Raw genomic sequence first — 27,235 nt, 5'->3', positions numbered from 1 at the left:
GTAAGCTCAGAATTCAAAAAGAATTCTGTTACACTGTTAGAATACTTGCAAAAGTTGGTGGTTAATCTTGAAGTACCATACCACAGTCACTGGGAAACCTACAGTCCACAGCCAATAACTGGAAGTTGTGACCCACTCTAAGACCCATCAGCTCAAGTACCTTTCTTATCTACAAATTATTCCTCAGTGCTCCTCTCCAACTTATTCCTTCGATGCATCATTCGTGAGGAAAAACTTCCTAAGCTTTCTTCGACTATTTTTTTCAAACCAGCTAAGGAAAATGTTGTTTCACTCATTAGATAATTTCCTCCGGAAAATTCTTATTCGGAGATGTAACGCCTCCTCAGTGGTAATACTTGCTAATAACAACATGTGGGCTGAAAAGTTCGCTATAACCACAACTAATTTGTTATGTTCTGTAACATAAAAATCTCACTGAAAAAGATCGACTGCTGCAGGTCATACCTCCCAAACATCTAACTCGTTTCCTCAACAATTCTTCCATTTTCCTTATTACGATTTTCATACTCCATCGTTCTATTACACTCGGTACGACAACAATCTTAGTTTTATCGATCAAAATATTTTAAGGTTGATCTTATAAGGTAGTCAATATCCAATCGCTGACACAGCCATTGCGGGACACCTACCGCTTAAATGATCTTTCATGATATTCTCTTCAGGAGACAGATTTGGTTGTACTATTGATATAATATTTAGAGGAATGATGTCATCACAAAAAGAAAGATGCAAATGGGTAGGTAAAGAGGACGAAGAGTGAAATGAAATCGAAAACCATACAAAGAGGAAGTGATATAATGATCTCTCGAGGGCTATACGTGAAGCAGTGCAGAATATCTGTAACAGGTAAATAGTACGATCAATGCGCCCGATTTGGTTATGTAGATTTCATTCGCTTTCATACTCAACACACAGACCTCACTCAATAGATACTTTGACTAGACATAGATGGAGGTTTTTCGCACTTTGGAATGTGGAAATAGGTTTAACGTAGGCACCGGCTTGTGTAGGTGTTGCACACCAGGGCTGAAAACTGATTGTTGGAGCTGTTTTCCGTGGAATGTCAGACAACTAATATGTTTTGCAATACAGATATGAGTAATTGAACATATGTTGCCATGATCGAAATAAGACCCGGAAGAGTTCGAGAATTTTGGGGTACCTTATAGTGCATCTTAATCTGGATAGAGTAAATTTAATTGCCGCTAAAGAGTCAAAGTCTGGAGAGCCATAAATATATATCTTAAAATATCTGATATTAGGTAGAAGTTATGAAATACTATAGCCTTGCCTATGTTTTTTTAACTGATCAAACATACTTCTTAGAATTCCTAGAATTTGTTTGTACAGGGCATCTGGCGCCTCTGTACTTTCTTTGATCAATCAATCTTGGGATCGTTGTGATTCAACCACGCATACCAATTACCATCTCGTAATATTCCATTACGGATTAGTCATGCAAATACCGAAAGCAATCCTTTACTTTTCATAACAATTACCCATCAAACTCGGAGATTGCGTCCATATGGTAAACACCAATTCCCCGTCAACTTGATATCCAATCGACTGTGACAAAAAGACCAGTAAATAAAAACACACCCATCCAACTTGCCAAACGAATCCAATTAGCCTTTCTTCAGGTGTATACGGCGACAATACACCTTTTTGATTTTGTGAGTGCCATTTTCGGCAGCAAGCCAACCATAACGAGCTGATATATGGTCGCATAATTTTACTGGTGTAGGTTCCTTATGTGCTTTCTAGCCTACGCGCACTTATTCAGCCATTGATTCGGTCTGCGCCAATTTGGCGAACTCAACGAACAAACTAGAAATTCCAAATTTGATGAAAAGCCTACGATTTTCTCCGTTCCACGGAATCTTAACTTACATATGTTAGTGGATTTGAAGTGGAGATAAGTCAGACATCACGCTGAAGATATCTTGCCCGCTTTTAATTGCTTACTTCTTCGCAGATGGACGCAATAATCAAGCGTTGACGCAATCGAGTTCGATGTGTATTAATGGTATGACAAGGCAAGTATCGTGTCGATGACTTGATGGAGACTGTGTTTTTAAGGTGGTTTCTCTTTAGTTTTGGAAATCAAAAACAGAAACTTTTCACCTGCAGTTTGATCAATTACCCCGGAAACATATATTACCGGCAGCCTTATGTCGCTTCTCTTATTCTCCAGCGAAACAATCGAGTTTCTAATCTTTTTTTTCAATTCATTTTTAGTTACTTCTTTTATTTTGTGCCAAGAATTTCGCTAATTACAACTTACCTTTCAATATTCAAAATATGGCCATTTTTTCGATGACCAAAAACTTGAACCCCACCTTATGAAAATTCATCTTTAAATCCATCATATCTAAATAGCCGCGATACATTGCACATTTATTAATCACTTAAATCAATCTTTCAATTGAATATGCCTCATTTGTTTACTGGATTCCGAAATTCTAAGATAACTTTATGATGTATCTTGGCGCAAATATATGCAAAATCATTGACCATTACAATGGATGCATCCACTTAAAATGCACTCGATCAGACGCCAGGCGTCTGAAGTTCATATCGGACAATTTGCTTGCAATTCAGTTTTGTGGTTTTCTCCTATTTTTTTTTGCAGAACTTTCACTTGTGAGCGGTCAATTTTAATTTGTTAATATTAAAAGAAACTTAAAAGAAAGGAATATTATTGATGTCCAATTTTATGGACCGAGAAGAATTGCTTTTGTCTGGGCAATCAAACAACGAACATGGAAATGTTTTTGAAGTATCTTAATTTGCACAACGTGATTAATTAATTTCGCTTGATTGTTGGTTGTTTGAAAATCATTTCTTAAATATTTTTAATTGATTAATCTAGAATTTGATTTGTCATGATTGAGCAAATAGAGCATCGGAAATGTGGTTTGTTGAAGCAAGATGTCTGGTTGAAAAGACGTTTCAGTGACCTTCGTCGATTTTTACAAGATTGAATTAGAAAAGAATAAATTTTACAACTTGAAAGTAGAAGGGAAGGTTAAAGTTATATAGGAAGTAGACAATTTCGTAGAAATTTGATGGCGTTGACCCAGGGTGCAACAACCGGTATCCGGTCTAGGCCTGCCTTAATAAGGAACTCCAGACACCCCGGTTTTGCGCCGAGGTCCACCAATTCGATATCTCTAAAAGTTGTCTGTGCGGTTTGATGTTGTTGCTTGGATGGTTTTTGCTTCTGAGGTTGCCACCATATATTTTGTCTTGCCTTTATTGATGTGCAGCCCAAGATCTCGCGCCAATTGCCGCCTGCTCGATCTGGATGAAGCCAGTTTGCTCGTCTCGGGTCGTTCTTCCCATGATGTCGATATTGTCAGTATAGGCCAGTAGTTGGGTGGACTTAAAGAGGATCGTACCTCTCGCATTTACCTCAGCATCACGGTTCACTTGCTCGAGGGACAGGTTAAAGAGAACGCATGATAGAGCATCCCCTTGTCTTAGACCGTTGTTGATGTCGAATGGTCTTGAGAGTGATCCTGCTGGTTTTATCTGGCCTCGCACATTGGTCAGGGTTAGCCTAGTCAGTCTTATCAATTCCGTCGGGATACCGAATTTTCTCATGGCCGTGTAGAGTTTTACCTTGGCTAGCATAGCCATAGGTGGCCTTAAAGTCGATGAAAAGATGATGCAACTGATGGTCATATTCCAACAGTTTTTCTATCGCTTGCCGCAGAACGAAAATCTGATCTGTTGCTGATTTGCCTGGAGTGAAACCTCTTTGGTATGGGCCAATATTCTGTTCTGGACACATGAGACTATCCGACCTAACAAGATAGCAGAGAATATCTTATTTGCAGATGGTACTCAGCAACTTGATACCTTTACAATTGCTACACTGCGTGATATCGCCCTTCTTATGTATGAGACAGATAATGTCTCTTTGCCAGCCATCAGGTATTGATTCGCTGTCCCACACCTTGACCATCAGTTGATGAACTGCCTGGTGTAGTTGGTCGCCTCCATACTTAACCAATTCGACTGTAATTCCATCGGTTTCTGGTCACTTATGGTTTTTAAGTCGGTGGATTGTACGGACTGTTTCTTCTATGCTTGGTGGTGGCAGAATTTTTTCGTCGTCTTCAGTTGACGGGACCTCCAATTTGCCGATATTTTGGTTGTTGAGTAGTTCATCAAAACACTCAACCAATCGTTCCAATATGCCCATTCTGTCGGAAACCAGGTTTCCCTCTTTGTCTCGGCAGGATGAGCATCGAGATGTATAAGGCTTTATCTTGCTGTTTTGCTGGTAAAATTGCGCGCTTGGTGCTCCCTGTACTTTTCGAGTTCACAGACGTGTTGGTTCTCCCAGGCTTCCATTTTCCGTCTATGAAGTCGAATCTCCGCTCCACGGAGTTCATGATAAGTCTCCACGCTTGCCGGCGTCCTTTGAGAATGCAACATGCTCGGTATGCCGCATTCTTCCATTTTGTTGCTAACTTACATGCATCGTCGAACCAGCCGTTCCGACTTTTCTTGCTACTGGGGCCAGGTATGTTTGTGGCCGTATCAATGATAACGCTCTTCAGGTGATTTTGAAGATCATTTGCTGATACTTCATCTCCAAGACATCTGCTAGCTGCGGATATTGCGGCATCCATTTCCCCCTTATAGGTGTTACGGAGGGCTGTGTTGTGAATGGCTTCAATATTCACTCTCACCTGATTGTCAGAGGGGATTCTGGGTGGTGTTGTAATTCGAGCCCGGAGCACTATGCCGACGAGACAGTGATCCGAGTCTATATTGGCCCTCTATATATTCTGACATTCATCAAGGCAGAGAGTTGGCGGCGTTTAATCAGCACGTGGTCAATTTAGTTGAAAGTGGTCCCGTGTGGAAATGCCCACGTATGTATGTGGACCGCTTTCCGCGCAAACCAGGTACTGAATAATCTGCAGTCCGTTATCATTGGTATCCGTGTGTAAGCCATGGGAGCCGACGTATCGCCTGAATACGGGCTCCGTCTCTACTTGACTGTTGAAATCTGCAAGTATCTCCAGTTATGTCTTTGTCGATAGAATCGGCCAGATGGATCCTATGTTTGCCCTAATAGGCATGTCCATTGTAGTTTGGATAGTCTTTTAATCGTGAAGACGTCTGGCTTATCGTCCGTAGCGTAGTGCAAACTTTCAATTTTCAGACTTCGAACTTTATTTTCCAGAGAATCATCTTCGACTGCAGCTCAAATTTTCTGTTTAAAGTCGTTTTGCACTTATAGTAAGCTCTTCTGGCTTTTTTGGTCCATAGTTCCGTCTTATCTAAGTTATCTTTCATTATTTCAGTGATTGGAGTGGGGAATATTAACTCCAGTTTTTTTAGTTTCTTAAGGATTTTATCCATAGTATAAAACCAGGGGGTTAAAGAAGGTTCTCTGCCTCGGGATATACGAGGACGGTTCAGTAAGCACTCGTGTTTGACGACAGATAAATTGTTGGCCCGATAGGTGCCCCGATTGCTCATGTTGGACAGCGAGCGGATGCGGCTGTTAACTTCGAAACAGTGTTTGGAGCAGTTTAAGCGAGATCCGAAGTAGTTTTTGCATCGAGTTGTCACGGCTGAAGAAACCGGGATTCATCATTATACACTAGAAACTAAGCAACAATCAAAACAGTGAATCTGCTCCAAAGAAGGCGAAGACGGTCTCATTTGCCCGAAAGGTCATGGCAACAATTTTTTGGGATGCGAACGGTGTTATCCTTATGGAGTTTTTAGAAAAAGGAAGAGCGATCTCTGGACAATACTACAGTGAATTATTGGACCGCTTCGACAAAAAATTGAAGGAGCACGGCTGCATTTGCGCGACTTCTTCTTGTTCTTTAATATGAAGAAATGACTTATGCGAAAAGGATTTTGCTCAAACAAGGAAGTCATCGCCGAGACAGAGTCGTATTTTGGAGAGTTCGACAAATCCAATTTTTTTGGAGGGGCTATAAAAAAATGGCAGGAACCTTGGGAGAAGTATACCTTTCTAAAAGTGGACTACGTTTAAAAAAAATGGAAAAAATGGTGGCCTTATTTCTAACACGGGATATACGCACTTTCGGAAAGCCGGGAAGTCTTACTACAATTAATGTGGTTCGTAGCATAAATATTATTCATTTAATAAGTGAAGTAGTTCTTCAATTCAATATGTTCTGGTACCTTTGGATCGCCTCGTTGTTTACGTTGTTAAACTTTTTTTTTCATATTTAGAAAGATGGTATTTGCTTGTAGTGAATCATCTGCTCTGTCGTCCATCGTGTTCAGCTCTCTCAGACCCAGTCACCCTGAACAAGTGCAACTGTTAAAATCATTCAATTGTTTTTGGTAACAGCTAGTGTTAACCGCCGAGCTTTATCATAGACATATGATGGACCACGCCTTTTCGTCTCACCAAATACAGAGTATCGTCTTCCTACCCATGCGGTTTTACGGTAGATGTGGATACTTTCCCGTTTCCTTTGTTTGCAACATTGATATCACCGCCTTTAATATGCCGAAATGATTCTCAAACACCTTTTGCGATGGAGCGTCCTTACCATAAGTTTAACAGTTTTCTTCACATAAAAAGAAAACACAATAGTATGCAAGAGCTTTATCAGTTTATCACTTATTGATGGCCTAACAAAATGGCATGGATATCAAATTTCTATGACACACTGCATTGGTAGACCATCTGACGTTCTTTTGGTACTTTTTTTAGTCCATTTTCCCAGCTTTTAGATCTCCCAACCTATATACCATTTGGCAGGTCTACTTCTCTTTTAAACCAGTGAATTAAGCTCGTTTTCTCGAAATTCTAATTATTAACGGGAACACTTTTTTCAAAAGCTTCCTCCACTTTCCAGCCATTTCCCCAGCACCTAAACTCCCCAAGCTACCATTTTGCAGATTTGATTTTCCTCTAAACCAATTCTATGCTGGGTTTCATTTCTGTCTGTTTTATGCAGTCTGCACTCCAAAGGCTTCAGGTGGACATGCATTATGGCGAATACTATGAAAACCGTCGACCATCCCTTTGATTCCGCTGGTATTGAATTTTGGTTTCTTTAGACAATTTCTACTCTGGTTTCCCGATAAAGGCATTTGTGTACTACGGCTGGCATTCCTGGTGCCTTTTTTATAATTGGTGACTGTTATCTTGATTGATGCGAACAGTATTTCCTCTGATGCGCTTCCTGGTTTCGTTTCTTTTGCTACCCTGGTTTTCTCGTTAGGTTTTTACCATCCTGGCAAGGCCATCATACCAAGGAAAAGGGCGACCAACCGTTCACGGAAGCATTCTTCACTTCCCTGGTAATTCGACTAACAAATCAGTACTACAAAAGAAAAAGATGGACAAGTATTACGGGGATAGATAATGAATTCGCGGAAAGTCATGATGTTTTTAGCTTCAAACTAATAGCTTTATGCTCCATTTAGGAGTTTATGACAATGATATAAATGCAATGACTGGGATTTGAGGTTAGTGGCAGCGTTGGTAGCCCTTCTTAATAAAACTGAAGCTTTCCATATCTATCGTCCTTTATTCGTAGTTCATTTGCGACTAATTTTTCCACACACAGGGGTATGGAAGACCGCTGATGGGCCGATTTATTGTTTTCGAGATGTTCACAGTTACTTGGAGCTTCCTTCGAGAGAATTTCAATTTTATTGGCATTCCGCCAGAACTGTAGAGACAAAATCCGGGCCCAGGGTGAAATTTATGTGGGTTTGGAGTGAATACAAGGGGTCCGTTTATTTTTATTCCTTTTCTCACATACATTTCTATTATGGGCCCCCGAGAAAACTTCGGGTCGAGTACAAATCCTCCTCTTTCCACCCTAGTCTCGTCAGACCTGCATTCCGTAGCTGAGATAGCCAACTCATCCCCCCTTTCCAATGCATGCAGAGTGGATTCCAGGGCGGCCCGGGTTCGCGAAGGTGCTGGAGTTCTGGCGAAGTGGAGGCGATCGCGACTATTCTTTGCAGAAAGCGAATGCTATCCAGCATTTGGTTGGTGGTATTGTTGGTGGTGCGTTCAATGATTTAGTCACTGTTCGCGTGTGCTGCCGGGTTATTTTCGGTCTATGTGAGAATGTTTGTTTTCGCTGCTGCACAAAGCGGTAATGGGGGACCTCTTCATCGTTTTTCCTTCTTATCAGAAAAATTAACTTTTTCGCGATATTCTTGGAGATCTGTAGTAGCTGAAAGATGTGGCCGGGGTGGTTGAAGCGGATGATGCGTTGTAGGCACGAAAAACACTTATCTGACATGTGTCAAAAAGTTTTCACTGGGTAAAGAGGTCTTTGCCATAAATAGTGGGAAGAGGGTTGCGTAAAGAGAGAGTTATCGCTGAATTTTCATTGATGTCAGGACTCACGAGGAATTCTCGTTTTTTGCTTACTCCAGAGGTGCCTGGAACATGTATCTAGCTTTAAAATATACTTTCAAAATAAAGTTTGATTGTGAATTTCAGAAAAAAAAACATTATATAAATTGAAATTAAAGTGATTTTCAGTTTGTATTACCACCGGACAAAATGGGTTAATGATTTTCATCTTAGGTCTCCGGCAAAAAAAATTTATTTTTTTTTTAAATATATCCGTCAAATTCATTCAATTTCAATCCGTCAAATTCATTCAATTTATAGCTTTTAACAACAACAAAGAGAAGAAAAGATACACCACCAAACATATGTATCTCCTCTATTAAAAAATGTTCAACTTTATCACTATTCCCACGGCAAAACGCCAACAATACAGGGCCTAAAAGAAATGAGCCCATGCGTCTTACCCGCAAATTTTCCGATATCAGCTAAAACTAAACCAGTTCAATAACCGTCCTACTATTGCTCAACAAAGTATCTTCTACATCGGCTCTGATCGTGAGAGTACGAAACATTGATAGTACCCATACTGGAAAAAAAGCCACGGCCCAATCTATTCAGTTACTAATTAATTCATTAACCGGGCGTCGTGATGATCATCATCAATGATCATTTCGCTATTTTTCTTCATTTCATTCCGTTCAATTGATCCAACATTAATGAATAATAAAAAAAAAAAGTAGGCAAGTTCCTTTCATCTACCTAGATACGAATATTGCACGGTCAGTTGATATTTACTCAAACGTTCGTACGTATCCGCCGCTCACCTGCCTGGCATCTTACCGAATGTGCCGTGAACTGTTGATGATGTCAGACAGGTGAACCCGGCAAGTGACGTCATCGACGTTCATAGACGATATTCGTCACTATCTTTTCTGAGTGTGTATGTTGCGATTAAATCCTTATTTGTATAAAATAATGTTTGTGGTGGTGTGAGAGTTATGTTTTACCAAGAGAATTCCGTTTTATTGATATGATCTTTTGGCCCCTGCAAGCGCTGATATCTAGTAACCAAGTGTTGTAGATAGAAGATAGCTTCATTCATTATTATGTTGCATTCACAACAAAGATCTAGATGCTGTATCCACAAATGTACTGCCGTTGAAGAATTAGAAATTAGATCTTTAGTACGGCTTGCTTGATATAAGATTACTAAGGCCCTAGAGGTTTGAGCCGTACTTGTACGCTCTAACACCTTAAGTAAAGCTAGATATAGAAATGATACGTGTTGCGGCCCCAGCTGGAAACTGACATCTTTGCTTGTGAGTTTAATTATTTCAATCTTCTCCGGTTTACTCTACGCTGGATAAAATATTATAGTAATAAATACGCTGCATCGCACACAGAGACCATTGGTGGACAAAGTGATCACTCAGTCAGATTTGCATGCAAATTATTCATCTTTTCGATGAATCCCATCTATGTAATCATTAAGAACTCAGCGAGCGTTGTCTAACTCTATTTGAACTGGTTTGCAGGCCGAGGTAGTGGATAGATCGCGCGAACCACGTCAATGGGGTGTCACATACAGGTATGCCTTGCCGAGTGAGGATCGGTGAACACAAGGTAGGTTCTGCCGGGGCAGGTTGTTGATGATGATGGGTTCTTCTAAGTTCTTCTTGGTCGGCTCGTACACCATCCGGAGTTAAAGAAACTTGAATTTCAAATTTTTCAACTTGAAATTCCAGTGTGTCATACTGTTGTTGTTGCTGTTAGTAATACGTGTTCGCGATCGCCGATCGTATAACTTATACACTCATTCCCCTTGCGGGCTGCTAACACATGAGTATCTGTTGTGTGTATGGATACTTACTGCGATTTCAGATATGGGAAAAATATATTCAGATAAATGTGCTCGCTGGTTATTTTCAACGATTCTTTATGGGAGTGTGAGTGGTGTGGGCAATGTGTGCGGTATACCTTCTTTTGAAGATCTTTTTTAGCGCATTTTCTTACCTCAATCGTAAGCTGATCTTTAGTCTTCTGTTGTGTCTTATATCGAGCGGTTCTCTGGTTTCATAATACATACAAACGATCATAGAATTTTTTCTTACGACTTTTTTTATTCTTTTTGTAATATTTGTTAAATTATATTATGTAAAGTCTGTACTAATTCCATTTCTAATTCAATCCACGCGAGTTGTTGATTTGTTAACTCTACTTACTCATGGGTACTAATTTTTGATACTAACTCGAGTATCTACACTTCGACACGATCTTATTGTACGTAATAAAGTTGGAAACATAATGGCGAAGTGATCTCAATCGTGTCGTGATCAGGTTTATTGTGGCGCTCTAGAATTTGCATTTCTAACACAAATACCGAGGAATGAGAAAAAGTCAAATAAAAATTTTTGAAATGTGCTAAAAAATTCAAGTTCTATCAACCGAATGTAAATTGAAGTGCTAAAGATTGGACTGAATGCGATACCACGGTTGCAATAACAAGTGATCACATGGACTGTACTAATGAATGCCAAGAAATATCCAGTTTAATAAAAATTCAATAAAACGTACGCTGTTAAATGTTTTATTGCAGAAAAATTAAAGTGTTTCAAGAAGTGCTTTAGTCGCGTTGAAAAAATGCTTACTAACATGCTCACCGTCATGGCGATCTGATCAGTGGATCTAACTAAACGTGATGATTTGTTGAGTGGCCGGACGAACAGCACTGATAAATCTGGATTATTACGTACAACACAACTAACTTTTTTGATGAAATTCATAAATATAGATTTTAGCATAGCTTTAAGTTTCACTGGAAAGTACTTGAATGGGTTCTTATTGGCGAGTGAGGTTCGATCCACTCCTCTGTTACGGATATTTGTTGCCTTACTTTGCTCATGCTAGGAATTACATGACGGGATTGGTTTCGCCTTTGAGATATTGGCGTAATCCATCATTTTGAGTTCTTTTAACCTATTAAATATTTTTTACCGAGAACATAATCTTTCTTCAATTATTCACCATAAAAAACTCAATTCGTAGAAAAACGATCGTTTTTGTGATTAGGTTCGCAGATCCACTGTATGTGTGATTACAACTGGCCCAATTTGCAGAACCGGATATTTGTATTATTTTTTTCATATTAATTCTGGCAGTCGATGATTCCGAAGAAATCGATTTGGTTTATTAAGTGAATAACATCCCAGCTTTTACAGCGGTACCTTTGAAATTAGACAGGGTTCGATTTTTATACTTCAAAAGGAGATTCGTAGTCATCAGATAGGTTGGATAAATTTAACATTGTGATGCCTTGAAAGATAACTTCGTGTTTCTAACTTTATTGAGTTACTTTATCCTCATTACGACTTTTATCACAAACTGTTTTAATTTTAAATAACAAGTTTATGTTGTTTCATCAATCCCCCAGATTTCAGATAACTATTTTCGTTTTTCAAGCCCCCTCCTTGCTAAGAATGTCGCAACAAATAAATTCACCATTGTATCTGCTAACTCAAAGCTATCTAACTTAATTGCATTCTTTTGATTGTTGTCATATATAATATGTTTGATCATCAGCTCTTGAAACCTACCAATTAGTGCACCTGGTAGTATCACGAGAGAAGAATTCGAACGCAAACACATAAAAAAATTTAAAGCTCCATTTTAGCGAGTTTTCGTGATACCATAAAAAGTTGCAAATATAATTAGCGTGGGTACCCTGCTTTACATAGAATATCCTACTCATTTGACTTGTCGCAATAGCAGTAATGTCTTGTGATGAGTCATGGAACCTCGAAGTAGTTCGTTAAAATACTTATCGGAAATGAGCTTTCATCGTTTGAATCATTCAGTGGAATTACGAGAGCGGAAGACCTCAAAGCCTTGCACAATAGCTAGGATATTGATGACGGTTGGTTCATTGTACAGGCTTGACATTTCTTTTGTTGAATTCCTTTTCATCATCATCAACGGCGCAACAACCGGTATCCGGTCTAGGCCTGCCTCAATAAGGAACTCCAGACATCCCGGTTTTGCGAGAGCCACCACTTTTTCTATAATTTTTTTCTAATTTCATGAATTTCATGAATCCGCGCTTCAGTTTCATTATTACCTCATTTAATGCTATGCCAGTGGTAAGCCTACAGCATTAGGTGAAAACCAAAGATGTACAGCAATGTCCATGACGAAACTGGGATTCGAAATTATGAATCGAATTCGGGATCCGAGATCGAGGGGCCCTGTCACACACTTTAATCGGTGGTGCAACAGTCCAGGATATCCTTGGTCCACCTCTCCTCGAATTTTACAACTTCTTTCAGTTTAAATGACTATGATGATGACTTCAGTAGTCACTTATTTGTTTTTTTAGCTGACGCCTGTCTGTCATTCATTCGACATGTCAAACCTGTTGTGGCTTTCCGAGTTTTATCAAAGTTAATGCGAACACATGATTATTTCAGAAAACTCTTCAATCGCTGAAGTAAAAATATAAATTTGGAAGGGCTGGGCAACTTTTGGAAGGTTACTTTTTTCCTAGTCTTGTCTCTTAAGGTTATTATATTATATTAGACACAGGGAATATCGGTGGATATACCGCCAAAAAATATAACGACTCGCAACAAGTGAATCGAAATGGTTTAGTTCGACTGGATGGCATATAACCTGAAAGCTGCAAATATACCATTTCTTTAGTCATATTTAACGATTCGTGCTGAAAAGCGTATGGCAAAAGGAACTTTTAAAAAAGAGAGAACATAGAGAAATTTTTGATCCTGACATTATTTTGGATCTCAGTATATACCTTAAGTTTGATAAATTTTGCTCCGCCATCGCTCAAGAGCTTGACTTTAGAAATATCTGGGCATTATTTATTGTCATGTTGATTTTCTGATCATTTCCCTCAGTAGCAAGTTGGTCGTCGGTTCTTTCTCAATCGCGGTTAGGTCATTGTCCCATCATTTTACGTCGTTATTCCTGTTCTTAAAAAGGAAAAGACCAGCGCTGTTGGTACCTTTCGGTTAATCCGCAGGGCAGTAGTTTGCAACAACTTGACGTTCGCATAAAATCATAAATGTTGTATTTTAGCTCGCAGACTTCATTGCTAATATAGTCATATCCTTCATGCTGGTATCTGCAGATATTTTTTACCGAGTCGCCACAGAAAAGAGTAGGCCTACGGCTTGAGGTGCAGGTTCATTGAAGCGACCAGAGAAAATGTGATCCTGATCAAATCGAATCTCTATTGTGGACCTAATGTTTCACTGAAATCGATGTCTAAAATTGCTATGGGTCAGCAGATATTTTAGACCTTTCCTTTGTCGTTGTCGCTCCCTTTCAATTGGAAGGTCCGTTTGCAGTTCATGCATTGCAGTGATTTGCTGATTTATAGGCATTTGCACCAACATCTAAAATTGAGCATCAGAAAGCGACAGCTGTCCTGCTTGCTTCGTCACGCCTTTTCTGAAACTTTTGACCTGCGCCTGGGATTATATCAGGCTATTGACCTGAAGTTGTATACATCCTCCGATGTGGCTATGAAAGGGGCGGGGGGTATACATCTGAGCCCGTTTCTTGTTACGGACTACTAGTTGCTCTGCTTCGGGTAATAGCGACGGATGTAGATTGTGGCGGAGTTTTTTTTACTGCATTAATACTTATCCTTGTCCTGGCAAAGTAGCATTGTTCTGCTTTCAGGTCTCATTTGCGTTGTTCTGGTTTTGGGATGTATGTGGAAGTCTTCCCTCCGAAAGGTACGAGGCCACTCAGGACAGCGCTCTTGTTATTTCCAAGTTCAGTTGACATTTTTTTCCTCGCAGCGTTTGACTCTATTAGAGCCTTTGAGCGTGAATGTCTTCGTACTTAGGGAAAAAATCCTCTATTAGTTCAGGTATAAGGAAAACGTTGTTGAGAAATCTCCTTAGTCATCGACGTTTAGAATTATCTGGGCTCCGTGAACTTCTTGCAGATATGGAACCATTGAAAGTAACTAATCATGCGATCCCTGGCTTCAGAGTCAATCGAACAAACACTGCTGTTCTTGTCGTGGCCTTGGTCCGTTGAAAGAAACCTCACTAATAAGGGCTTCACCCACTCTGTCACCTGTGAGTTGCTTGCAGAAATTATTCTTTGACAATAGAGGACTTTGCATCAAGGGAGGACTTTAACGTTCTTCTTTCACTTAGAAATTTACAAGTACTTTTATGTCTTGAGTGCTCATCTCCAAAAAAGGATTTTCTTTTGTTACTCCTAGTAGAGTTTATCCAATTTCGCTGAGTCATGAGATGTAAGAGAAGTTCTGTAGCTCTTTATGGCCTCATATGTCGGTTCCTATCTGCTGGTGAAGTGTTGCTTCCTGGCGGGATGATCAGAGCCTTAATTTTAATAATAAGATGATAAACACTTTCCACCTCGGATTACCAACTGATGCACAAGTTCCTCGAATTTAGCTACATGAGTAGCTAATTAGCCACTTGGATTTGTGGAAACAGAAGGAGGCGGGTCTTGAGCGTTTGATGCTCGTAGACTGCAGCGAGAGAGTTTGAATGTCACATGAACTTTGTCACGTTTTGTTCCGGGGTCGAGTTTTCCAGATCGGATTCGACACTTTTCGCGGTCATGAGCTTTGTCCGGATGGAGTCAAGGGACCCTCAAATCAAAATCTAGTATAGCAAGCCATCTTTGTTCCGGTCGGTCTTTTGGTGGTTTTCTATCGACTTCGATGCTGAGGCCAATTTTAGCTACCTAGTAAGCACTCGTCAGCGCACATTGATGATCATACCGTGGAAGACACCCCTTTCGCAATTTATCTACAATTAATGCAACCCCATATCGATTGCGGATCTACTCATTATGGTTATTATGAATTAACGTTAGGATTCGCACTGCCATTTTTAGATGACAGACAAAGAAGCTCCACTCTTGGTTTTCTTTAAAATCTATTTTAAATCTTAACAGAGTGAACTGTTGTGATTGTTAGTGTCAACATTACCAAAGCTCGTTGTCCAGTTAGGTTGAATAATGCTGTCCCAATGATGACTTCAACTACTACATCGGAGCAGTGGTTTTGATGGATATTGTTAAATATCATAAAATCAATCCACATGCTTACATCTGACATACCAACTGCCTTAAATAGTGCCACTTCAGTCGAACCTGTTCTGTGCCATTAGGGCAATAGGCTTCGCAAGGTGTGTAGTCGTTATAATCTCTGCTTATGCTTAAGTCCGATTGATTTTTGTGTCCTTTGGAACATGGGTGCAATATTTCATCTTGGTAGTGTCTAAAATCGCGCTAAATTCATAGCCTCCAAGGCAGTATTGCAGGGTCACCAGAATGACGGGGATTCACGCGGTCCTTGTTATATTTCTCAGTTCCGCTGGTGTTCTCCTCTTAAAGAAGTGTTACGCTTGTCGAAAGCGAACTTATTTGCTCCATCTGCAAAACATTCTGAGGTGAGGTAAAAGGTTGACTTGTTTTTGCGAACATCACTTAGAAGGACACTAGGCTTACCATCAATTTTTGAAATATCTGGATATGAGAAAAGCTGCCCAAACAGTTTATATGTACGTTTCAAAAACTTTCGATTTCTTATGGTATGGATCTCTATTAACTGTGAGGGAAGCTGTCATAGCTGTTTGATTAAGTCTGTGTATTTTAATATGGATGCTACGCAGATGTTTGTTTTCTTTAGACTGAGTCCTACAGGGCTGCATTCTTGATCCATTGGTCTTCCTTAATTATTTCTTTCGGTATTCTATGTATGTGTGCACGGCTTAAAATGGTATTCTGTTGATTCTGCAAAGCCAAAGGACTGTGCGCAATTGAGGGCCTTCTCTCCGAACGCAGTGGTATGTAGGGCATTTCTGTGTATTTTTTAATACTTTACCATGTCTCATCTTGCAGTATTCGGATTTTTTAAGTGCTATTTAATTCTCCCAATCTGGAATACTGTGTATGTAAAATTGGATGCGGCTCGATCCTCTGGTGTCATTCTTTACTCTCGCTAAGATCCTTTCACTTGATTAACGAAGTTCTTCTCACTTATGGTGAACAAAACTGGATACTCTGAAAGCAAAAGCAGAGCTCACAAAGTGTGAAATTCTATTTTGAGGCAGATTTGAAGATATCTTTGTTGCTTTCAGGATACTACGATTGAATCGCTTGACTCAATAATAGTGGATTTTCGTAAAGCGCTAGCCTCGTTTCCATCCAATGCCGTATTTGATAGAAATTTTTACTGAGATACGCAACTTTGGATCGGTAGAGAATGCCCGTTAAATGACCATAGGTTTATTAGGATCATAGGTACAGTAAGTCCCTGACTGACAAATTAGTCATGGAAGAGAGATCAGACTCAGGGGTGCTTTCAAAAAACCTGGTTATGAAACTAGTTCCGCCTTTCGGCACTGTATTCAAGGCGAAGATATGGGCCTTTCAGTTGCAAAAAAATAATGCCTGCGAAACACTCGCAAGGACACGCCATGTGAATATAGTCCAACTACCACTCGACGTTATTAACACGGAATTGCAACCATATAAAGCCAGCCGAGACAAATCCATCTTAAATCTAACGCTCATAGACTCATTTTTGAAAATTTAAAAGCATTTAAATATCTACACGCCAAGGCATTTCCTTTTCGATTTAGTTGATAAATTCAACTTTTTCTGTTGGCTTATCAATAAAAAAGTATCGGTTATAAAAGGCAAGCCTGGCACTCTCCCCCTTGGACTTGCGATTGTTGCGGGATAGGGGAGGCAGAGTACAAGCTTCTCGCAAAGTCTTGAGGAGAGCTGGAGTTCACTGCTTGATAGTGTTGGCACTCACATGTAGTCGACATGTCACACCGCCTATAAAACGTCAAAGTAAACATATGTTATCGGCCAATTTGAGGATGAGAACAAAACGGCGTTGAATTTCATATGCAGCTCAAGGGCTTCCTCAGAACTTACACCAATATATTTCGGAAAGATCTTCTTCAGTGAAAAATCAACACAGTTTTTGTGTTAGGAAACAATCTCAGATTCAAAAGATTGTGAGCGCGTCACAAGTTGCTATCTGAATAGATGTTTCATGAGATAGTACAGTAGGAATAATGTATGACATATGACTGCTTGGGGTTGCGAGCATCACAATTTCCTAATTTTTGCGCTAAGGAAGTGAGGAGTGAATTTTCAAAAACTCTTTGAAATTAATTACGTTTCATTTTGGCGTTTTTTTAGGTAGATTGTTACGTCTGTGGCTTTAACGGGTTACACACGGCCCATTGTTACGAGAGTGTCCATCTTGTTAAATTTGCAACGATTTAGCGATTTAGGGACACCAATTAACAAAGATGTCCCGAAAGCTTTCTGCAGTCCTGCCGGTTACATTTTCTAGGAGATTGTTAAGTCATAATCAGTGTTTTTTATACGTTTTTTTATTTAGTTCAGCCTAATATTACGAAAGATTTCTTGAAAATATGCCAAGAGATGTCGCCTTTAGCCTAAAGATACTTTTATCTAAAATAGGAAAAAATTTAACTCACTTTCCTTAGTACGATTTTTTTATTTCCAATCTGAGGTGCTTGCCCAAACGCTTCGTCAAATACGTATGATATCAAATTCCAATCGATAGGCACCTCTTAACAGAGTATCTTCCATCCGGTATATGCCATCTGAGATATCTGCATTTCAGTAAATTAAGGTGCAGATAGCAAGTAAGTAGTCTCGTCTGGCCTCGTGTTTACTTGAATTTTTTCTGCTTACCGTAATTGTTGTCTGAAATGTTTAAATATTTGCGAATCTAATCGAAATATAAGTGTTGAGCTAACTGAGCACAGATGCTCAGTCCGCTACTATTCGACCAATCAATAGCAGCATGCAATATACTAGATACATGCATGAAACTTCCACTTAATCAATTAGTTAAGATATTTGCTGACGTATTCAAACTTAGTGGAATACAATAAAAATCAATTAGTGTTTCTATTGGGTAGGGGTGGACAGATTGAATGAAGAAAATCACAACTATTTGCTGTATTGGACATATCCTTTGAGCTGTTCGTAATTCATAGTGCGAAACTGTTTCAATTGAGAAAAATGCAAAATCTAAGCTAAAATTTCAAGCTTCCTCAATATATGTTGGTCATTCTCGAAATAACTCACGTCCTCCTTAAAGAAAGTAGAGAACTGCGTCTTGTACTCTTCACTTATCTAGTTTGAAGAAGACATTAACCTGGCCCGCCACTTCTGCGAAAACAATAATTTTCCTAATTAGGTCTGGAAGTAATTGAGTATTGGAAAAGCAGGCAAACACTTATCTGATGGCAGTCTAGTAGTAACAGCGATTGCGAAATACAGTCTCCGATAATAGAATCAGAGTTGTTTCGCCTGGTGTTGTTACCAAGACACAACCTTGGCGCCATCATTTCTGCCAATACGATTAAGTCCATCAGCTTAATAATACCAAAGTACCTGAGCTAATCCCAATTGTTCCATTTTGGGTGAAATACTCCTTCCTTCTTAATAGACTTTCAGTCGCATATATGGTGAAGCGCCGACGACCAAAATAAAATGGGGCCCAAAATAACACAATGCCAAGAGCTTGCTTGGTGGGCTTGGTGTGTTTGCGGAAATCATTTTATCGTAATGCATTATCTTGACAAAAAAAGTTGAAAGTAAATATTGAACGCAATGTAGTTTATAGTTTCCGAAAGAAAATCCGTAGTATAACGGGCTAATGCGAGTGTGGGATGGTGTGATAACTTCTAATTAGCTTTGGTTATGACTAACGAAATTTCCGCTGGTTTAGTTCCTTTGGGTAAGATAGTTTTATGGTAATGACGGTCCGTTGATTTTTTGCATATCATATAAAAAAGTAAATTTGAAGAATGATTAGGTAATGCTCAGTGGGATAGAATGGCGGACGATAAGCTTAGGTAACGAGTTGATATCTTATAGGCCATGGGGGTATGTGTTCATTTCCTGATAACTTCAGTCAATGTAGTACAACATAAAGTCGTAGAAGTGAAGGAAACTCAGATCTGAATAGTGTACTATTTTTTGTACGTGTCCCTCCTTGTGACGCCCTTATGACGTATTTTAATCATAATTTTCGGGTTTTATTGTTAAGTGGATGATGCTTTTTAAGGTTTCGTTTGCAAAACAAAATCTTATTAAAATCGGTTGAACGTCTGTCTTTCTGTTTGTCCGTCTGTATGTCTGTCTTTTTTTTCTTTTAAACGTTGGAAGGTGGAAAGGTTCAAAACCTATCGCTGGCTCCTGCCATACGGTTATGTGAGACATTTACTCACTAAAACCACCTCCTCCTTCGGTTACCCCATGGGACTGCCATTTCGGTATTACATCGCGGGGCAGGATCAATTATGAACTGCGGCTCCTGTTGTTATTTGTAACTTTCCTTCGGAGCTCTTCCCTCCTCAGCAGATTGTGGATCGGCTTCATTAATTTTTCGACCGCCCTCCAAGATATTTCAGAGGCTAACATGGGATCCACGATATCCTCGGGCGTCAATTTCCGTCTCCGCTCTGTGTGCGGCGAACCGCGGGCAGTTAAAAACAACATGCTCCGTATCCTCCGGAATCATTACGCATGTCGGGCAACACGGGGAGTCGTCACGCCTGAAGCGATAAAGGTATGCACGTTACCCTCCGTGTCCGCTTAGGAATTAAGTTAGGTGGCAACTAGCTCACCGTGTCTTCGTTTGATCCATTTAGAGTCATCTGGAATAATTCTGTGTGTCCAGCGTCCTTTAGGTGAATCATCCCATCTTTTTAGCCATTCCAAAATAGATTCACTTCGTGCCAATTGCCTACGATAGGTATTGGATTCGCCGATTGTGTATGATGAGTCATAGAGGCGTTGACCCTCTTTCGCCAAGATGTCGATGGAGATCATGCTTGCTATCACACAAGCTGCTTCATCTGAAGTTGCACGGTAAGCGCATGACTTTCGCACTGCACTCAATCGGTATGGGGCTGCAATTTTTCTTCTATTTGCTTCCAACTTCAAAGACGGGGTCCAGACTGGAGATGCATAAAGCTAGATGGAGCTAACAACCCTCGAGATCAGGAGCCGACGGCTTTGCCTAGGACCACCTATATTTGGTAACATGCTTGCCAACAATGTAGCCACTCTGGAAGCCTTGGTTGCTACATTTTCCAGATGGGAATATCAGCCTTTGGTCAACCATGACCCCTAGGTATTGAAACGTTGGCTGCCACTGTATGATGTATTTACCAATCCTGATCTTTATTGACGTTTGCTTCCTTCGCTGACCTGATTTCAAAAATTGCCTCATTTGTGAGTACCTCGATCTCATCAATATCTTGTGCCGCGAGAGTGACTCCGCTATCATCTGCGAAGCCAATGATTGTTACTCCTTTGGGTAGTTGCAACTTTAAAATTCCGTCATACATTATTATCCACAGGAGAGGACCGAGGACTGATCCTTGTGGAACACCGCAGGTTGTGCACCAGGTATTTAGGAGTGCCCAATTTGACTAAAGCCGCAATTATTTTGCTCCATTTGCCGTACTAAAGGCATTCTTCACATCGAGAGTAACTACTGTGCAAGATTTATTGTGCTGATGGCATTGACAATAGATCTTGCCTTTCGGGATCCGAACTGCCTATCTAAGAGACCACCCTCCTTTTCTGTGATTGGTACAAGCCTATTGAAGATGACCCGTTCGAAAAGTTTGCCGATGCCGTTTAGCAGGCATATGGGTCTATAAGATGAAGGATCACCCAAAGGTGTATTTGGCTTCAGGGTTAGCACAAGCTTGTGTTTCCTATACTGTTCCGAGAAAATCCTATCTATGAGGCAAGTCGTAAATGTTTCAGCGAACCACCTTGGAAATGTTTCGACGGCCAAATTCCACACGGAATGAGGCTTTATTTTCGTCAATCTTCTTCGCGGCTTCCAGGGCTCCTTTCTTGGTTATCTCGGGAATCTATCTGGACAGTGAGTAGGTTTGATTCACTTGAAACTTATGGGAAGAGAGTGCTAATGCTATCCCGCAGCAAATCAGGGTTGGTGATCGGTAGTCAGCGCTTTCCCTTGGTTGTTGCCATAACTGCCTTGTATGAACCTCCCCATGGGTCGAAGTCCGCTTCCTTGCATAATCTCCTGAAGTGTCCAGTTTTACTTCCAGAGATGGCTGCTTGCAATTCTTTCCTCGCCTTCTTATATCTATCTGTCTGTCTGTCACACGCACTTTTCTTAGAAACGGTTATACCAATTAACATAAAATTTGGTGAGAAGGTGAGAACTGTGAACGCCCAGACATACAGTGAGTGATATCCTACGTCCACATACATGCAAAAGGAGGGTGTTAAATTTTTTTTTCATCATAGATAGTCATGCTGGGTATCAAATGAAAGGTTTCGATTAGTAAATTAGTAGTCGAAGCCGGTCTTAGTTTTGAGAATTGTCACAAAGGCGGGGAGTGGGAGTGTGATCGAGATCTTGAAGTTGACGCCTCAACCACCTCTGCCATTGCACTATCGATATGGTGCTTTAGTTTGAAACAGACAGGAAGGCATGGATGAACATCTGTAACAAAACTAGAGCTCAAATCTAGACGGCATTACGTAAACCATCGCATTATCCAATTGCTTACCATCCCGCCGATGAAATAAGGGTCGATATTTACTTCTGGTACTGATGTCCGAAATTTAACTTCTAAGAAGTTGTTAATTTAGTGTATGAGTGAAATATTCACTGAATCTCATTGTCTTGTCCGTGTTTTAAGCTAGTTAGGTAAAAAGAGTTCAGGTTTGATTTAAGTGGTGTAAAGTCCACTTGAACTATATGAAGGGTGCTCATATTTTTGAAACCATTTTTTGTAAAAATTGTAGCTTCTACATCCCAGTACGGAATTTTAATTGTACTCCTAAATGAGAGCCACAGTTATATTTCCAGTCTATCTTTTTTGTGTACATTCCCACAGTCAAATGATACTCATCAGTATCACTTCTGTTAACCTTCACACATTTCAATAAACAAGTTTTCCACCTCATCAAAGACGGAACACAGGATAAGATACCGCTTACATACTTTACGCCAACATTTGAATTCATCAATAATAAAATCTTCCACGCGCTCAGTTATTAAATATTAAACATTTATCCACGGTGTTAGCACCTTCGTAAAGTCCAACTTATGAGTATGTATTTAAAAGTATTTATCTACTAAAATTTTGTTATTGGTTATGTTAGCTTTGCAACCATTAAATTGTACTGTTTACTGCAAGTAAGAAATGGTAAACGTAGGTTGCTAAGTGGACATGTTTACTTCGATCAAATTTCTTATAAATTGCCTGTGGAAGCTGACTTGGGTGCTATCATTTCGCCTTCATTGATTCTGCTTTTTATTGAAATAAAAGTAGTTTGTGCGAAAAATCGCTAAGCGGGTCTTATACAAGCTTAATTCGAGACTCCTGAAATTCAAAAAAGGCAAATTTGTAAATGCCGCTTCGAAAACATGCATTGATTTCCCTCATTACTTTTAAAGCTGATTAAAGTAACCACCAGTCCACTCTCATGGAATGAATTTTAGTATTGCCCTGCCAATAACCTTTCACTACCTACTATGAACTTTGGGGCGTTCGACTCTCTTCTTCCCAGGTACCGTTTTCTCAGTTGACAATACTAGTCTCAAATCTTCCTGCCTCCTGGCCTTCCTGCGGCGCCCTCAATCTCCATGTTTCATAAACTCCCCACAAATGCGGACCTGTTGTTAGATAAATAGACAACATTAGAGTGCAGTTGAGATGATACTAACGAAGAAGAAATATGTCATGGTGCAATCAGCTGGAGTTCAAGAAGTTTGACAACAGTACAAGAAGAATCCAAGAAACGCGCACTTCTGTATTTGAAACTTCAGTTTTCAGACCTCGAAATTGTCCCCGCAAAGCAGATCAAGTAATTTCAGTAAGCACTTTTGTGCTCCGGGGTTACCCAAGGCAGAAAATCCGGGGCCAGGGTGAAAGTTATGCATACTCCTAAAATTGGTGTCAGGGGGTCGGAATAGAGACTAAAAAAATAAAATTGATTGCTCAATTTCAAGTGGAGGGAGAGGGTATTATTTTCACCTAGGGCCTTTATTGAATTAAAGGAATAATGTGTGAGCCAACATTTTCATTTCATGTTCACACTGCGCCCGAATGTTTTCTTACGGCTCTGGGTTGGCATAACTTTGACCAATATTCCAGATGATGAAAATTTTCTGGATATGCACTCTATCTCATCGTTCCTATGATACGAAGTGAGAAGGGGGACGGTTTCAGAAGGGCTCTGAAAATCCTTCAGTGCCTAGGCGAAACTGTAACTGTTGCACAAATAAATAATGCTTACCACGTGCATCATAAATATCTCAGGCTTTGTTTTGTAGTTTTGATATAGTTTCTACTTGAAGCTAATTCAACTAAAGATGCCAAAAATGTTAGTATCTGAACTGTGATCGTCGATCTTCATCACAAACAGAAACATTCGTGACGTATAATCCAACTCTATCGAAATAGAGTGAACCTTTCACCTGTATTTTGTGACTACTTCAGTTTGGAGATACGAACTATCTCTAATTAAATTAGGTTGACTGCTCTTGTCAATCAGCGCCTTAACCATTTTCCTGTAGACGAGAATATTGCTAATAATCGCGTTGCTTTTGCCCTTCAATTTACTTACTTTTTTTATTACTTCTTGGGTCATTTCTAGAATGACCACAACGATGAAATATGCCCGAGGGGATTACAACGAAAAGAACTAGGACGTTTGTTCTTATGAATGATTTATGGCCGAAACAGCAATGATTTGATAGGCTTAATGGTGATTCAAAGACCTCTTGACTCCATCTAGACTCAGTCTGTGACCATAAAAAGTGGGGAACCCGATCTAGACGAATCAAATAGGACAAAGGTTAAAGAAGATTTGTCACCTTCTTTGTCTCGGCAATTATAGTGTTTTTTCTTGATATCAGTGGCGAGTTTACTAGCTTTCGTTTTTGAAATGTTATCTTACTTGGAATTTTTTGGACCTTCTTCGAAGTCCTATACTAGATTCTGTTGTAGACCCCCTCTTAGGTTTGAAGTTTTTCATTAAACTCTCTAATACTAGTGGTTCCGTATTAGATTATCGTGCTTCCGGGTCATTGTCGATACCGTCGGTAACGTAAGTCAATTGAATAATGATTGATAAATTTCAGTGCTAGTGACCTTCGGGTTGAGCTCCTTCGCAAGAGCCTTTTTCACCTTTTTCTGTATAATAATAATGACTGCAAAGACTCTTCTAGATATCACTGAAGGTCACGGACTTCTTCTGCAATCTCACTTTTCTTTGCTGGGTCCGTTGATATTGTCTTTATTAGAGTCACTGCACTCACGTTGGGGTTGCTAACTTTTTTGCGTTTAACTTTAGACGAGAATTTGAGATATTTTTTTGTTTGTGAGCATTTATCAAAAATGTTCATTAGCGATAAAGATATGCATGAAATCCTCGCTCACGGTCTAAAGAACATATCTGGCCGGTTGGTCGAATCATTTTTCATTTGATCATCCTATCCACGTTACAGCCGCCTGTCAAATGCGCACCATTCAGACGTAACTGAAAGGCAAAACTGTACGTGGATGGCGGGCTCAAAGAGTGTTGCTCTTTGGTTTCGTGAAACATAGATCTACGGCTTCAAATCTTCTGGTCTTTATCAAATTTGTTGCTAAATGCTTGAATTCACGACAGGAGGTACATGCTATTTATACCGATTTCTTCAAAGCCTTTGATACCGTTGACCATAACATTCTCCTCTCTAAACTTTCATTACTAGACTTCCCTTCATCAGTCATCTCCTGGCTTTCCTCCTATCTCTCATACCGTTCCTGCAAACTTTCTTTTCATGGTTACTCATCTCGTTCCTTCTCTTCTTCCTCTGGTTTTCCCCAAGGCTCTATATTTGGCCCGCTTTCTTATAGTCCAACCTTGATAATTTAGTCTGATGGTGTTCGGTCAACAAGCTAGCACTGAATATCAACAAATGCCACTGGATGTGCTATTCGCTTAAACCCTCCCCAACATCCTTTTCCTATTCTCTCAGTGGATAACCCCTTTCACTACTGACCTCCTTCAAAAACTTGGGTGTAGTATTTGACGGAAAGCCTCGTTTTAATTCCGACTTCGTTGACATCATCAATAGAGCTTCCAAAATGTCTGGTTTTATCCTACGTTCCTCCTCCGACTTTACCTCCATCCAGCCCTCCTTAACACTCTTTAATTCCCTTCTCAGAAACATCCTTGAATATTGCTGTGTAGTCTGGTCCCCCTTCCACATTTGGGACTGCCGCGCTCTTAAAGTTGTACAACGCAAATTCACCCGGACCCTCTTTTACAAAAAGGACCTTCCACGGATTGATTATCCGTTACGACTCCACACCCTCAATCTTCCCTCCCTACAGCAACGCCGTATCTTTCTTGATTGTGTACTCTTTTCAAACTCTGCAATTTTCTGATGGACTGCTCCGCCAACTCGGATATTACTTTCCGTATCGCGTTGTAGTGCGGACATTTTTTATGTACCCGTTCCGATCCCGAGGCTATGCCGGTCCTACAACGCCCTACAGCTTGGGTCCTTTGACTCTATTTCCTTTTCTAGTTTTAAGCGTAAAATAAGCCATTCACTCCCTCCCTCCCTCTGAGGACATTATGTAATAAGGAAATTGCTTTCTGTGTATTGTCCTCATTAAATAAATAAATAAATAAACACGTGTTTTGTATCTTCTGGGGTGGTAACACATTTAAGATAATTAGGATACCTCTGTGTCCCGTGAGAAACTGCATGAAGTGGTAGTTTACATCCGCGAAAATTGGCAACTTCCAATATTAGGAATGAGTTTATGATACAACCTGGTTTTAAAGGTCACGTAAATTTTTAGGACTATCAGAGGATAAATTGAATTTATCTTCTTTTAAGTTGACCAGCTTGTCAGCGTCTCTACCAATATGGCTGATGTATGCAGCAGTAATGGACGTCACCATTCCGACTTCGATTCGGCCCTCTGACATTCAGTAAAATTCTTGCAGTGAGTAGTGGCACTAACTGAATTTTAACAGGCATACTCCAAGCACTCCTTGAAGCTCAGGTAGCCTTCTAGGTGATCATAAATGCGCTACCACTTTTATAGGGTTCTCCACACGATTTCTAGTCATGATTGCATTCGTTCTCCTAATACCTCTTGCGTCTACGTGGAGTGAACACGTATGAAACTCATACTATTACTCGTACAATCCATTGTAATTTCCAACGATTGGCGAAGGATTTTTGCACACGGACCATTCCATTATTTTCTCCATTGTGTTCAGGTGGCAGATAGAACAATATGTCGCTGAATCTCCTGGTTGTCTATTAGGTTTGGATTAAAGTACCAATTTCTACTACTTACGCTGGATTTTCCTTGTCCTTATTTCAATATTATTGTAAATATTATACACATGATGCATTCTACGTTAAGATACTTAATTCAAAGATCGAATGAACTGATTGGTGTATGATAATACACGAAATAATACACAGTTTTTATGATGTAATATTAAAAAGATACAATGAGTAACGTTTCTACTTTTAAACTGTCCGCTATGCCCTATACTATCTTGCCTTGGATTTAAAATTCGTAAAAGGCTAACCCTATGGATAAACAAACCAAATCCAAATATACTTTCGTCATCACTTAATGCATTCGTCAACATTACATAGTGGCTTTTCCGCTTTTTGTATTGACAATTGCATTATCTGGAACTCTTCACTGCCAATGGTTCGATATCGATTACTTTCCAGTTAAACTCATTATAAAAAGTTTATTTAATAACAAAAGATTGCTTGTGTGTGTATTAGAA

The 27,235-nt window shown here is 39.8% G+C and overlaps 1 protein-coding gene across 42 annotated transcripts in view; it reads left to right on the top strand.

Moving 5' to 3' along the window:
* Positions 1–27,235, top strand: part of LOC119653756 (dystonin) — a 525,582-nt gene that overhangs the window by 265,266 nt on the left and 233,081 nt on the right. For 16 of the 42 annotated variants that reach the window (XM_038058708.1, XM_038058705.1, XM_038058699.1 and 13 more), the window contains exon 1: positions 10,394–10,581. The exons of 6 other annotated variants lie outside the window; for them this stretch is intronic. The gene's annotated coding sequence lies outside the window, so the exon portion shown is untranslated. Of the gene's footprint in view, positions 1–10,373; positions 10,634–10,714; positions 11,103–27,235 lie in introns of those variants that run through there. 20 more of the 42 variants (XM_038058725.1, XM_038058735.1, XM_038058734.1 and 17 more) reach the window with 8 other exon arrangements.

The sequence above is a fragment of the Hermetia illucens genome, chromosome 4, assembly GCF_905115235.1.
Source record: "Hermetia illucens chromosome 4, iHerIll2.2.curated.20191125, whole genome shotgun sequence".
NCBI classification, from domain to species: Eukaryota; Metazoa; Arthropoda; class Insecta; order Diptera; family Stratiomyidae; genus Hermetia; species Hermetia illucens.
The sequence above is the reverse complement of the archived record's forward strand: the minus strand, read 5'-3'. Positions and strand labels throughout refer to the sequence as shown.